The sequence below is a fragment of the Mesoplodon bidens genome (assembly GCF_964165515.1).
Source record: "Mesoplodon bidens genome assembly, chromosome: 9".
In the NCBI taxonomy this organism is placed as follows: domain Eukaryota; kingdom Metazoa; phylum Chordata; class Mammalia; order Artiodactyla; family Ziphiidae; genus Mesoplodon; species Mesoplodon bidens.
The window spans coordinates 52,933,865-52,948,301 of record NC_138166.1 but is presented as its reverse complement, the minus strand read 5'-3'; positions in this window follow the sequence as shown (position 1 = coordinate 52,948,301).

The window sequence follows — 14,437 nt, the reverse complement described above, 5'->3', positions numbered from 1 at the left end:
TCCTGGAATAGAGGACGGCCGCCACACTGGTTTTGCATTTTCAAGATGCTCAGAACTCTCATGATGCTCCTTGGCCAATTCCCAGAAAAGTGGCCCAAGCTCTCCACAGCCACATCATCAAAATAAAAGCCCAGAGCGAGCCGGGTGGCTGACCGAGTCTTGGTGCTCCAGCCGGGTGTCAGGCTTGAGCCGCTGAGGTGGGAGAGCTAAGTTCAGAACATGGGTCCACCAGAGACCTCCCGGCTCCCCATAATATCAAATGGCAATAGCTCTCTTGGAGATTTCCATCTAAACACCAAGACACAGCTCCACTCAATGAACAGAAAGCTCCAGTGCTGGACACCCTATGCCAAACAACAAGCAAGACAGGAACACAACCCTACCCATTAGCAGAGAGGCTGCCTAAAATCATAATAAGTTCACAGATACCCCAAAACACACCACTGGATGCAGTCCTGCCGACTAGAAAGACAAGATCCAGCCTCATGCACCAGAACACAGGCACCAGTCCCCTCCACCAGGAAGCCAACACAACCCACTGAACCAACCTAACCCACTGGGGGCAGACATCAAAAACAATGGGAACTACAAACCTGCAGAAAGGAGACCCCAAACACAGTAAGTTAAGCAAAATGAGACAACAGAAAAACACACAGCAGATGAAGGAGCAAGGTAAAAACCCACCAGACCTAACAAATGAAGAGGAAATAGGCAGTCTACCTGAAAAAGAATTCAGAGTAATGATACTAAAGATGATCCAAAATCTTGTAAATAGAATGCAGAAAATACAAGAAACGTTTAACAAATACCGAGAAGAACTAAAGAGCAAACAAACAATGATGAACAACACAATAAATGAAATTAAAAATTCTCTAGAAGGAATCAATAGCAGAATAACTGAGGCAGAAAAATGGATAAGTGACCTGGAAGATAAAATAGTGGAAAAAAATACTGCAGAACAGAATAAATAAAAAAGAATGAAAAGGATTGAGGAGTCTCAGAGACTCTGGCACAACATTAAAAACACCAACATTAGAATTATAGGAGCCCCAGAAGAAGAAGAGAAAAAGAAAGGGTCTGAGAAAATATTAGAAGAGATTATAGTTGAAACCTTCTCTAATATGGGAAAGGAAATAGTCAATTAAGTCCAGGAAGCACAGAGAGTCCCATAAGGATAAATCCAAGGAGAAACATGCCAAGACACATGTTAATCAAACTATCAAAAATTAAATACAAAGAAAAAATATTAAAAGCAGCAAGGGGAAATCAACAAATAACATACAAGGGAATCCCCATAAGGTTAAGAGCTGATCTCTCAGCAGAAACTCTGCTAGCCAGAAGGGAGTTACAGGACATATTTAAAGTGATGAAAGGGGAAAATCTACAACCAAGATTACTCTAACCAGCAAGGATCTCATTCAGATTCAATGGAGAAATTAAAAGCTTTACAGACAAGGAAATGCTAAGAGAATTCAGCACCACCAAACCAGCTTTACAACAAATGCTAAAGGAACTCCTCTAGGCAGGAAACAAAAGAGAAGGAAAAGGCCTACAAAAACAAACCCAAAACAATTAAGAAAATGGTAATAGGAACATTCATATCAATAACAACCTTAAATGTAAATGGCTTAAATGCTCCAACCAAAAGAAACAGACTGGCTGAATGGATACAAGAACAAGACCCATATATATGCTGTCTACAAGAGACCCACTTCAGACCTAGGGACACATACTGAAAGTGAGGGGATGGAAAAAGATATTCCATGCAAATGGAAATCAAAAGAAAGCTGGAGTAGCAATTCTCATATCAGACAAAATAGACTTTAAAATAAAGACTGTTACAAGACACAAAGAAGGACACTACATAACGATCAAGGGATCAATCGAAAAAGATATAAAAATTGTAAATATTTATGCCCCCAGCATAGGAGCACCTCAATACTTAAGGCAAATGCTAACAGCCATAAAAGGGGAAATCGACAGTAACACAATCATAGTAGGAGACTTTAACACCCCACTTTCACCAATGGACAGATCATCCAAATTTAAAATTAATAAGGAAACACAAGCTTTAAATGATACATTAAACAAGATGGACTTAATTGATATTTATAGGACATTTCATCCAAAAACAACAGAATACACTTTCTTCTCAAGTGCTCATGGAACATTCTTCAGGATAGATCATATTCTGGGTCAAAAGCCAAGCTTTGGTAAATTTAAGAAAATTGAAATCATATCAAGTATCTTTTCTGACTACAACACTATGAGACTAGATATCAATTACAGGAAAAAATTGGTAAAAAAATAAAAACACATGGCTGCAAAACAATACATTACTAAATAACCATGAGATCACTGAAGATATCAAAGAGGAAATCAAAAAATACCTAGAAACAAATGACAGTGAAAATACAACAACCCAAAACCTATGGAATGCAGCAAAAACAGTTCTAAGAGGGTAGTTTATAGCAATACAATCCTACCTCAAGAAACAAGAAACATCTCAAATAAAAAACCTAACCTTACACCTAAAGCAATTAGAGAAAGAACAAAAAATCCCAAAGTTAGCAGAAGGAAAGAAAACATAAAAATCAGAAATAAATGAAGAAGTGAAGGAAACAAGAGCTAAGATCAGTAAAACTAAAAGGTGGTTCTTTGAGAAGATAAACAAAATTGATAAACCATTAGCCAGACTCATCAAGAAAAAAAGGGAGAAGACTCATATGAATAGAATTAGAAATGAAAAAGGGGACATAACAAGTGACTCTGCAAAAATAAAGGATCATGAGAGATTACTAGAAGCGACTGTATTCCAATAAAAAGGACAAGTTCTTAGAAAAGCACAACCTCCTGAGCCTGAGCCACGAAGAAATACAAAATGTAAACAGACCAATCACAAGCACTGCAATTGAAACTGTGATTAAAAATCTGCCAACAAATAAATCCAGGGACCAGATGGCTTCACAAGTGAATTCTATCAAACATTTAGAGAAGAGCAAACACCTATCCTTCTCAAACTCTTCCAAAATATAGCAAAGGAAGGAACACTCCCAAACTCATTCTAAGAGGCCACCATCACCCTGATACCAAAACCAGAGAAAGATGTCACACACACAAAAAGTACAGACCAATATCACTGATGAACATAGATGCAAAAATCCTCAACAAAATACTAGCAAACAGAATCCAACAGCACATTAAAAGGATCATACACCATGATCAAGTGGGGTTTTGCCAGGAATGCAAGGATTCTTCAATATATGCAAATCAATCAATGTGATAAACCATATTAACAAACTGAAGGAGAAAAACCATATGATCATCTCAATAGATGCAGAAAAAGCTTTTGACAAAATTCAACACCCATTTATGATAAAAACCCTCCAGAAAGTAGGCATAGAGGGAACTTACCTCCACATAATCAAGGTCATAAATGACAAACCCACAGCCAATCAATGGTGAAAAACTGAAACCATTTCCTCTAAGATTGGGAACAAGACAAGGTTGCCCATTCTCACCACTATTATTCAACACAGTTTTGGAAGTTTTAGCCACAGCAATCAGAGAAGAAAAAGAAATAAAAGGAATCCAAATTGGAAAAGAAGAAGTAAAGCTGTCACTCTTTGCCAATGACATAATACTATACATAGAGAATCTCAAAGATGCTATCAGAAAACTACTAGAGTTAATCAATGAATTTGGTTTATTAGCAGGATACAAAATTAATGCACAGAAATCTCTTGCATTCCTATATACTAATGATGAAAAAATCTGAAACAGAAATTAAGGAAACACTCCCATTTACCATTACAACAAAAAGAATAAAATACCTAGGAATAAACCTACCTAGGGAGACAAAAGACCTGTATGCAGAAAACTATAAGACTCTATTGAAAGAAATTAAAGAGGATACAAACAGATGGAGAGATATGCCATGTTCTTGGATTGGAAGATCAACATAGTGAAAACAACTGTACTACCCAAAGCAATCTACAGATTCATTGCAATCCCTATCAAACTACCAATGGCATTTTTCACAGACCTAGAACAAAAAATTTCACAATTTGTATGGAAACACAAAAGACCCTGAATAGACAAAGTAATCTTGAGAAAGGAAAACGGAGCTGGAGGAATCAGGCTCCCTGGCTTCAGACTGTAATACAAAGCTACAGTAATCAAGACAGTATGGTACTGACACAAAAACAGGAATATAAATCAACGGAACAGAATAGAAATCCCAGAGATAAACTTATGCACATATGTCACCTTATCATTGATAAAGGAGGCAAGAATATACAGTGGAGGAAAGACAGCCTCTTCAATAAGTGGTGCTGGGAAAATTGAACAGCTACATATAAACAAATGAAATTAAAACACTTCCTAACACCATACACAAAAATAAACTCGGGCTTCCCTGGTGGCGCAGTGGTTGAGAGTCCGCCTGCCGATGCAGGGGACACGGGTTCGTGCCCCTATCCCGGAGGATCCCACGTGCCGCGGAGCGGCTGGGCCCGCGAGCCATGGCCGCGGAGCCTGTGTGTCCGGAGCCTGTGCTCCGCAACGGGAGAGGCCACAGCAGTGAGAGGCCCGCGTACAGCAAAAAAAAAATAAAAAATAAAAAATAAAAATAAATAAATAAACTCAAAATGAATTAAAGACCTAAATGTAAGGCCAGACACTATAAAACTCTTAGAGGAAAACTTAGGTAGAACACTCTATGATATGCATCACAGCAAGATCCTTTTCGACCCACCTCCTAGAGTAATGGCAATAAAAACAAAAATAAATGGTTCCTAATGAAACTTAAAAGCTTTTGCACAGTGAAGGAAACCATAAACAAGATGAAAAGACAACCCTCAGAATGGGAGAAAATATTTTCAAACGAAGCAACTAACAAAGGATTAATCTCCAAAATATACAGGTAGCTCATGCAGCTCAATATCAAAAAAACAAACAACCCAATCCAAAAATGGGCAGAAGTCCTAAACAGACATTTCTCCAAAGATATACAGATTGCCAACAAACACATGAAAGGATGCTCAACATCACTAATCATTAGAGAAATGCAAATCAAAACTAAAATGAGGTATCACCTCATACCAGTCAGAATGGCCATCATCAAAAAATCTACAAACAATAAATGCTGGAGAGGGTGTGGAGAAATGGGAACCTTTTGCACTGTTGGTGGGATTGTGAACTGATACAGCCACTATGGAGAACAGTATGGAGGTTCCTTAAAAAACTAAAAATAGAACTACTATATGACCCAGCAATCCCACTGCTGGGCATATACCCTGAGAAAACCATAATTCAAAAAGAGTCATGTACCACAATGTTCATTGCAGCTCTGTTTACAATAGCCAGGAAATGAAAGCAACCTAAGTGTCCATTGACAGATGAATGGATAAAGAAGATGTGGCACATATATACAATGGAATATTACTCAGCCATAAAAAGAAACGAAATTGATCTATTTGTAATGAGGTGGATTGACCTAGAGTCTGTCATACAGAGTGAAGTAAGTCAGAAAGAGAAAGACAAATACTGTATGCTGACACATATATATGGAATTTAAGGGAAAAAAATGTCGTGAAGAACATGGGGTAAGACAGGAATAAAGACACAGACGTACTAGAGAATGGACTTGAGGATATGGGGAGGGGGAAGGGTAAGCTGTGACAAAGCGAAAGAGAGACATGGACATATATACAGTACCAAACGTAAGGTAGATAGCTAGTGGGAAGCAGCTGCATAGCACAGGGAGATCAGCTCGGTGCTTTGTGACCACCTAGAGGGGTGGGATAGGGAGGGTGGGAGGGACACACAAAAGGGAGGGGATATGGGAACATATGTATATGTATAACTGATTAAAAAAAAAAGAAGATGTGGCCCATATGTACAATGGAATATTACTCTGCCATAAAAAGAAACAAAATTGAGTTATTTGTAGTGAGGTGGATGGACCTAGAGTCTGTCATACAGAGTGAAGTAAGTCAGAAAGATAAAAACAAATATCATATGCTAACACATATGTATGGAATCTAAAAAAAAAAAAAAAGGTTTTGAAGAACCTAGCAGCAGGACAGGAATAAAGATGCAGATGTAGAGAATGGACTTGAGGACATGGGGCGGGGGAAGGTTAAGCTGGGACGAAGTGAGAGAGTGGCATGGACATATATACACTACCAAATGTAAAACAGATAGCTAGTGGGAAGCAGCCGCATAGCACAGGGAGATCAGCTCCGTGCTCTGTGTCCGCCTAGAGGGGTGGGATAGGGAGGGTGGGAGGGAGACACAAGAGGGAGAAGATATGGGGATATATGTTTATGTATAGATGATTCACTCTGTTATACAGCAGAAATTAACACACCACTGTAAAGCAATTATACTCCAATAAAGATGTTAAAAAATAAAATAAAATAAAGCGTCCCAAGGCACAATGCACCCACTAAAAAAAAAAAAAAAAAACAGCTTTAAGGATATATTGTGCAAAACAGGGAATATAGCCAATATTTTATAGTAACTAAAAATGGAATATAACCTTTAAAATTGTGAATCACTATGTTGTATACCTAAAACTTATTTAATATTGTAGATCAACTATACTTCAAAAAAAAATGTGGACTTTACCAAAAAAAAGGTTTGGAATTTGACTTCACAAGCTTTATTAACTAAACTTTAATTACTTCAACTGAAACCATAAAAAAAACAACAAACTAAAAACTTGAGTTCTCTCAGTTTCAAAATATATATATATTTACAATCACATTTCTCTTATTTATTAAAAATGTTAAAGTCAAAGGATATGTAAAAAATAAAGAATCCATAGTTATAACTTAAGAAAGTACGTGCACTGAAAGAGAGGGACTTTGCTCCTTCAAGTCTTTGCCACAATATGTTTCTCTTCAAAATGCTTGAGTGGATTCTTCACGGCAGAATGGATCAAACGGACCACGGTGGACCAGTAACAGAGGCAGAGACTATTTGTATTAGTGCATGTTACGTGTCAAGGACCTGACTTTTAATTTTTAAGCATATTTCTGCAAGATTTTACAGCTGTCAGAAACTTGCTTTAATTCAAAGGACTGAGAAAAATAATGTTCATGAAGTTAAACAGTCTTTTTAGCTGGTACCCCAAACAGCCCACTAAAGTAACAAAAATGATCCTTTAAAAATAGAATATTTGATAAACCAAAAGAATCATTATAGATTGTGCTGAGCCTAAATTTTATCATGATAATGAGTAATTTGGCTACCAACAGCAAAAAAAAAAAAAATGCAGCATTCTATGCATATTCTCTGCCCTTTTTAAACTGATCACAAAATCAAAGATAACTTAATGTCAACCCTCCTATAATATGAAGAACCTATTTATTCAACAGGATTAATGTTTATTTAACAAATATTATGGAGTACATACTATGTGCCAGGAACTCTTGCCAGCACTTTATAAATAGAAACTATCAAAATCATAACAACTCTCTGAGGTCAGTACTATGCTTATGTCTGTTTTACAGGTGAGGAAACAGAGAAAGAGAAGTTAAGTGACTTGGCCAAGGTCACACAGCTCTGAGTGAAGAGCTGGAATTCAAACTAAGCCCAGCTGCTCCAGAGTCTGAATTCTTTAACCATTATGCTATGCTGGCCATTTTTTGCACTACTCAGAACTTTATCAATGCAAGTGAAAGAAACTTAACTAATTCAAGCAAAACAGCAACAACTTAAAAAAAAAAAAAAAGTAGAGAATATATTGTTATGTATAACCATGAAGTCGGTGGATTTGACCCAGCTTTCAAACAAAGCCACTGGAACGATCACTCTGTTTTCCTCTTCCAATGGGTGACAAGAATGCCCCCTGCGAAATTTCATAATTAATGGTTTTTTATACTTGCAATCTCAGGCAAGAAGTGTCCCCCCTCTTCATCTCTAATTCCAAAAATGTCCTAGGGAGAGCTTGCTCTTGGGCCTCGGGTCCACCTCTGAATCAATCACTACAGCTTGTAAGGAGCACAGAATACAATGCTCTGGTTGCCCAGACCTAAGGCATGTATACCACCTGTGGTTGCTGAGAGTCAATGACCTCAACCTGAATCTTAACGAGTTTCTCCCATGAAATATTGTATTACCACAAGAATAGAAAAAGATGCTGAGCAGGAAGAAATTCTGCACCACACGAGTAAAGGCTTCTTTCATTAAAGAGATTTTAGCAGATGTCCAAACATACAAGCTATTTTAAGTCATCATTAAAATAGTACTTGTTAAAAATCCTGCATCATGATACAACAGAATATATAACTACAAATATTTTCTCAACACATTAATTTCATTTTCAAATATATTTTACACAAAGCCCATAGACTTAAATTCTTAAATTTCACTATGATCATGTAACTACAATGAACAGAAACTTAGATTTGCTTCTGTTACCACCAGACCCTGTAGTACAGTATCTTTTGCTTGAAATCTCCAAAATCAGAGGCAGTTATACTCATTAATGAAACCTGCAGTGGTTTTGCTTTTAATTTTTGAAAACTGTCTTTCTGGTATTTTTCTAAAATGTTTGATAATTTAAGGATAGAACATTAACATGTAGAATTTACTGGTATGTCCATACAGATGCTTTTTGGAAAAAGTTAAAGGCATACTTCAAAATAAATAAAAATCATGACCCGTATGTAGCAATGATTTTATGAAGTCCATATCCCTGACAAAAATTATTCTGCAGTTAATCTGAACTCTTCCCTGTGATAAATGTGGTTATCTGTATTAAACTACATAAGAAAGAAGATTCTAAAGTAAGAGGGAGATAGTAGGGGAAGGAAGAAAAAATAATTTCCAATTGTAACCAGAAGAGAAGAATAGAAATCCTATGGAAAGGCATTTTGTGTGGTATTCTTCTCAGGTTCCTTTAAATGCATCCATTGATTGGGAAGACAGCAACTACTGGAGTCAAATGACGTCTCCAATTCCACAGAAGTACGATAGTATAGGAAAATGTTTTAAATTGCAGTAAAAGTAGTTGAGCTTAGATATCAAAGAAATCATTGAAAAAATAATCCTTCACACTGAAAAGGAAGAACTTTTGAAAGGAAGAACACTTTGGAGTATATGCATTTCTAACTAGCAAAGCAAGACCCCTTTTCTGACTCATTCTATAATTTGTTCTGATCTAAGTTGAGACTTATGAGTTCTTTCAACAGTTTCAACATTAACGAGGGCACGCAGATTGTGTTAACCTAAGATATAGTTTATTGCTAACACAGACATTATTACTTAATCTTTTATAAGATAATGCATCATTTCTCTTTAACTCCAGATTAATTTTCTTTCCTTAAAGCAATTTTGAAATATCTAACTGCTAATTGCCTTCTGCATAAATATAGAATTTTTTAAAGACTCAGTATACTTTTCAAAGAATAAATGTCTTTTCCTTTCCACACATAATTCAAAAATGGCAGAAAATATTTCACACAGATTCGAAAGAAATCTCAGATGAAACCCCAAAATGTCAAGCAAATATTACTTTCCATTTTCCATGGGATTTTCTTTCCAAAAAAATAGTTTCAGTATTTCTTAGGTATTCTCAACCCCTCCTCCTCCTAAGACATAAGGAAGAGTGGAAGGAAGACAAATGCCATGGAGGGTTAAGTAGTGATACAGAATAATACAGTAATCAAACAGGCAAAGATTATTCCTACTTTATTAATGAATTCTGTTCCTGAGTATCTATTCTATTCTTATAACTGGTCTGGCTATATATCATCTAGAAATGTACAGAGAAATCCAGTAAAGGATGAAGAAGCAGAAACAATTGTTGACTACATACTTTGTTAGTGGTTTTGTCCCAAGAGGGATAAGTAACAAGAGAGCTATGTTTAGAGAGAATTAGTCAGCAATTATTTTCAGGATGTAGAGAACCAGGGAGGAACTAGAGAACAAAACCACCTGGGAAGAGTAGGGGACTGGAACTCACATTTATTGAGAAAGTCCCACATGGCAAGCACTGTGCTTCATGCTTTCATTGTATGTAGGACATCATTTCCCTCAACAGTGGTTATTCAATGGGTTGGTGGTCATGATATATTCAAAAGTAGACAAAGAAACAAAGTCACCAGCTTGAGGTGACTCTCTACAAGAAATCTAGAGGAGTTAGGTGTTAAGGAGAAAAGAAGAGAACATTTAGGTTAATTAGTTAATGAAATGGGTGAAGGAGGAGGATGAATAAAAATAATGTATAGATAGCAACAAAATTCCTATTGAAGGTGTCTTCTAGAAAAGATAACGCACTAGAAATCAATGAGGCTATTCCAATTCCCCAAGCCAGAAACCAATTGTGATAACCAGAGAGATACCTCAATTCCCCAAGCCAGAAACCAGTTGTGATAACCAGAGAGACACAAGAACACTAATAACAAGGGATGGTACCAAACCCCAACACAGGAATGCCTGCAAGATATAATCCAGACAGAATAAAAGAAAATATGGGCTGATGAACAACTCCTTTAAACAAACCAGCAAAAACAGAGTAGTGCTGCAAGAAGTAAACAAAGACAATTTTGTCAAACTGCTTTAATTTGAAGTAGTAAAGGCTGGAGGAATTGTGCTGCTGTGAGAAAGACACGAGATGTACCACTGTTCCCTTCCTCACAGGACTCTAAGGCCATAAAGGGGGATTTACAATGAAGGTACTCGACCACGTCCCCAGAAGGATGAGGGACGTAGCACGCCCTCAACTGAGCAAGCTGAAAAACCAAGTAGAAGGATTATACAGAGCCAAACTCCATAGCCAAATTCTGGAATTGAGGACAGAATGAAGAGAAAACAAAGCCAGGAACGCTGGCCCTTAGTTTAGGCATTTCAGCAGATATTAAGAGCAAACCTTACAGAAACAAAGTCACCACAAATGTTGGGTGAATTTTAAAGCCTCTCATCCAAAGCAGTGATTAGATTTTTGACACTGTTGATTCTCCTTCTCTTTTCAATAGCTTCTAAGCTTATATAGCTTCCAATACCACTTAAAACTCTTTAGAGATTAAAAAAAATGTTTTGACTTAGCCCTATCATACTCCTTTTTATGTAAGTTTATTTGCTTATCACTCATTGAGTCTGTTTATTTAATTTCCTTGAGAGAGCAGATTTTTTTAATTACAATGAAAGTAGTATACATTTAATTGCATTTATAAAATATGCAAGAATTGACAGAGTAGAGGAATCCTTTAAGACCGATTACTGGCTGAATGAGTATACAAATTTTCTTAACTATATGGATAAAGGTATGGTGATAGTAACTTTTATAGAGATTTATTTATAACTTATTAAAATATTAGCAAAGCAGTTTTTGTTTAAAGTTATATTTTTTTAATTTATCTTACTGAAGTAGAGCTGATTTACAATGTTGTGTTAGTTTCTGCTATACAGAAAAGTTATTCAGTTATATATATAAACATTCTTTTTCATATTCTTTTCCATTATGGTTTATTACAGGATATTGAATATAGTTTGCTGTGCTATACAGTAGGATCTTATTGTTTTATCCATTCTATGTATGCTTAAAATTTTCTTCTGCTGCTTTTAATGTAGCTTCAAAAGCATACTTTTGCATCTGTACTTTTGCATGTTATGTCTAGTTTCACTTTTACATTGCAGGTTTTCTTCATGAGTTTTTGTAGGGCTGACGTTCTACTGGAGAAACTCTAATTAGATCTGCCATTGGGAGATTGGGATTGACATATATACACTATTGATAGTATGTATAAAATAGATAACTAATGAGAACCTACTGTATAGCACAAGGAGCTCTACTCAGTGCTTTGTGGTGACCTAAATGGGAAGGAAATCCAAAAAAGAGGGGATGTATGTTTACATATAGCTGATTCACTGTGCTGTACAGCAGAAACTAACAACACTGTAAAGCAACTATAATCCAATTAAAAAAAATTCAGTATCTAAAAATTTAAATATATATATATATGTATAAGTTAAGATGTAAGTTAAATAAGAGATTGAAGTAACTGGAAGTTTGCCAACACTTCATCTTATAGAAGAGAAGTTGATTGTTATTGAAGTTGGTATCTTGAGTAATACAGAATCCAGAAAGTTTTTTCAAGTCTTAATATCGATCTCTATCATTTTGGAGGCCTTCCAAATTACAGAAGAGAAAACTAAAGGAACTCTGGCCATAAAAGAAAAAGCAAAGAGGTAAGGAGCATCAAAAAAAAAAAAAAAAAGATTGCAATAGCACTAAGAGACAATTTCAAGTTTAAGGTAAAAGCTTCCAAGGAACAAAGAATGTTACTTTTATGAACAAAAGGACAATGCTCAAAGGCTATACTGTCATCAACTTTTATGCATCAAATAAAGCATAAAACATAAAGCAAAAAGAAAAGGGTTGGAAAGAAAAGTTGACATTAACAGAAACATAATAATGCAGTAAGAGCTCTCCTAACTGACTCTCTAGATTAACTGACAATTTCTATTCCTCTGCAAAATATGCTGACATATCCATAGCAGTCTAAACACTGACCACCACCATCCACCAATGGATTGCCCCCACTGTGAGCTACTCCTACAAATCGAGTTGTATGCTTACTAAGGGTCAGTCCTATTCGTTCCCAAACGTGCTTACATCTGTAGTACTTGATATTGACATTGGACCCGATATTATGTATTAAATAGTATGTATTAAAATGTGAAAATAGAGTTTATACTTAATTTAAGAAAATGGTTTGTAAAGCCTCCAACAGTGTGACTCTAAAAATTCCTGTCAAATCAGGTGTGGGGACACAAATTTAAGTTATTGGAAGATCAGACATTAACTGAAAAAACCTACACATTATTCTACACTCAAATCACTTTCAAAAGTGTCTCTAAACTCTCATTCCACTTTAAAAATCTACAATTAAAAGTGATAGACCTTACACAGTGGGTGTGGTTTAAACCACACAAATAATAGGACTCCAGTGTAGGGCCCGTACTCTAAGAGACTTTGGCTCTTCATCAAAAGATTAGCAACTAAATGTCTATCCGTGTTTTATTTAAGCCAAAATAAAAGGTCTTCTGTATATTTTTTTCTTTATCCCCTGTCTTAACAGACATGCTGGATTTACTGATTTGCTCCAGTACTGATCATGCTAGACAGTATTTAGTGTTGTGCAGTATTTTAATCCTTTCTCAGTATGTGGCAGATTAATCAAAAGTAAAATGACCATATGGAGATAATGACTGGTAATAATATAATTAATAACTTGGGTTTTAGAGATTTATGCATAGACTTGCAAAGAAACAATACTCCTTTTTAAATGTCCCTTGACCATTTATAAAACCTGACCACATTTTAGGCCAAATATAAAAACAAACTTTTTAAACTAGCAACATTAGGAACTACACTGTTTGACTATGGTGCAAAGATCCTGAAACTAGAGCATATCTTGTGTGTTTGAAGACATGAAGTGTTCAGTATGACTGAAGCAGAATGAACTTGGAGGCCATTGTAAGGACTTCGGCTCAAACTTTGGAGACACAAGTGACAATCTGCGTTTTTGTTTTTATTGTTTTGTTTTTTGAATTTGCACAGAGTGAAATGTTTTTCACATGGATTTTAATAAACATATAGCGTCATATATCCACCACTCCAGCACCATACAGAATAGTGATCTATGTGTTTTCACAGTCTCAATCGGCAGCTTCACCATAAATAGGATTGTAGAGTCAAGGACATGAATGGGAAAACCAGCTAGGAGGCTGCTGCAAAAAGCATGGATATGTGGCCTGAAGCACGATGATGGCAGCGGAGGTGGTTTAAGTTTCCTGTATTCAATAAGTAATTTTAAGGTTGAGCCTGTTTGATGTACTGCCAGATTAGACATGTATAATAAGAGAAAGAGAAGAGCCAAAGATGAATCTAAGTTACTTTGAAGAAGTAAAAGGAGGATGTTGATTTTGAGATGGGAACAACAAGAGAAAAAGTTCAGGGTGAGATAATAAATAATGTTAATTTTGAATGGTCTATAAGACACACAAATAATGAGTCAGCCTTTGGATGTATGATTATGAAGTCAAGAAGAAGGTCTTGGCCCCAGATATATAAATTTGAGAGCTGCCAGAACATAGATGGCACTTAAGGCCACTAGGTAGGATGATATCACCAAGGGACTCTCTACAGATGGAGAAAAGGTCAAACAACTCAGCCCTGGAGGTTGGAGAAGTTTGAGAGGTTAAGACGCACAAGCAAAGGAGACTCAAATGGAGCAGCCATTGAGATATGAGGTAGACAAATGTGTAATATCTTGGGAACCAAAGCAAGAAAGTATTGCAAGGATGAGGAAGTAACTGTTTCAAATCCTGTAGAAAGGTCAGATAAGATGAGGACTAAAAAATGCCATTGGATTTAGCAACTTGGAGATCATTAGAGACCTCCACAAACACTCTTAAAATA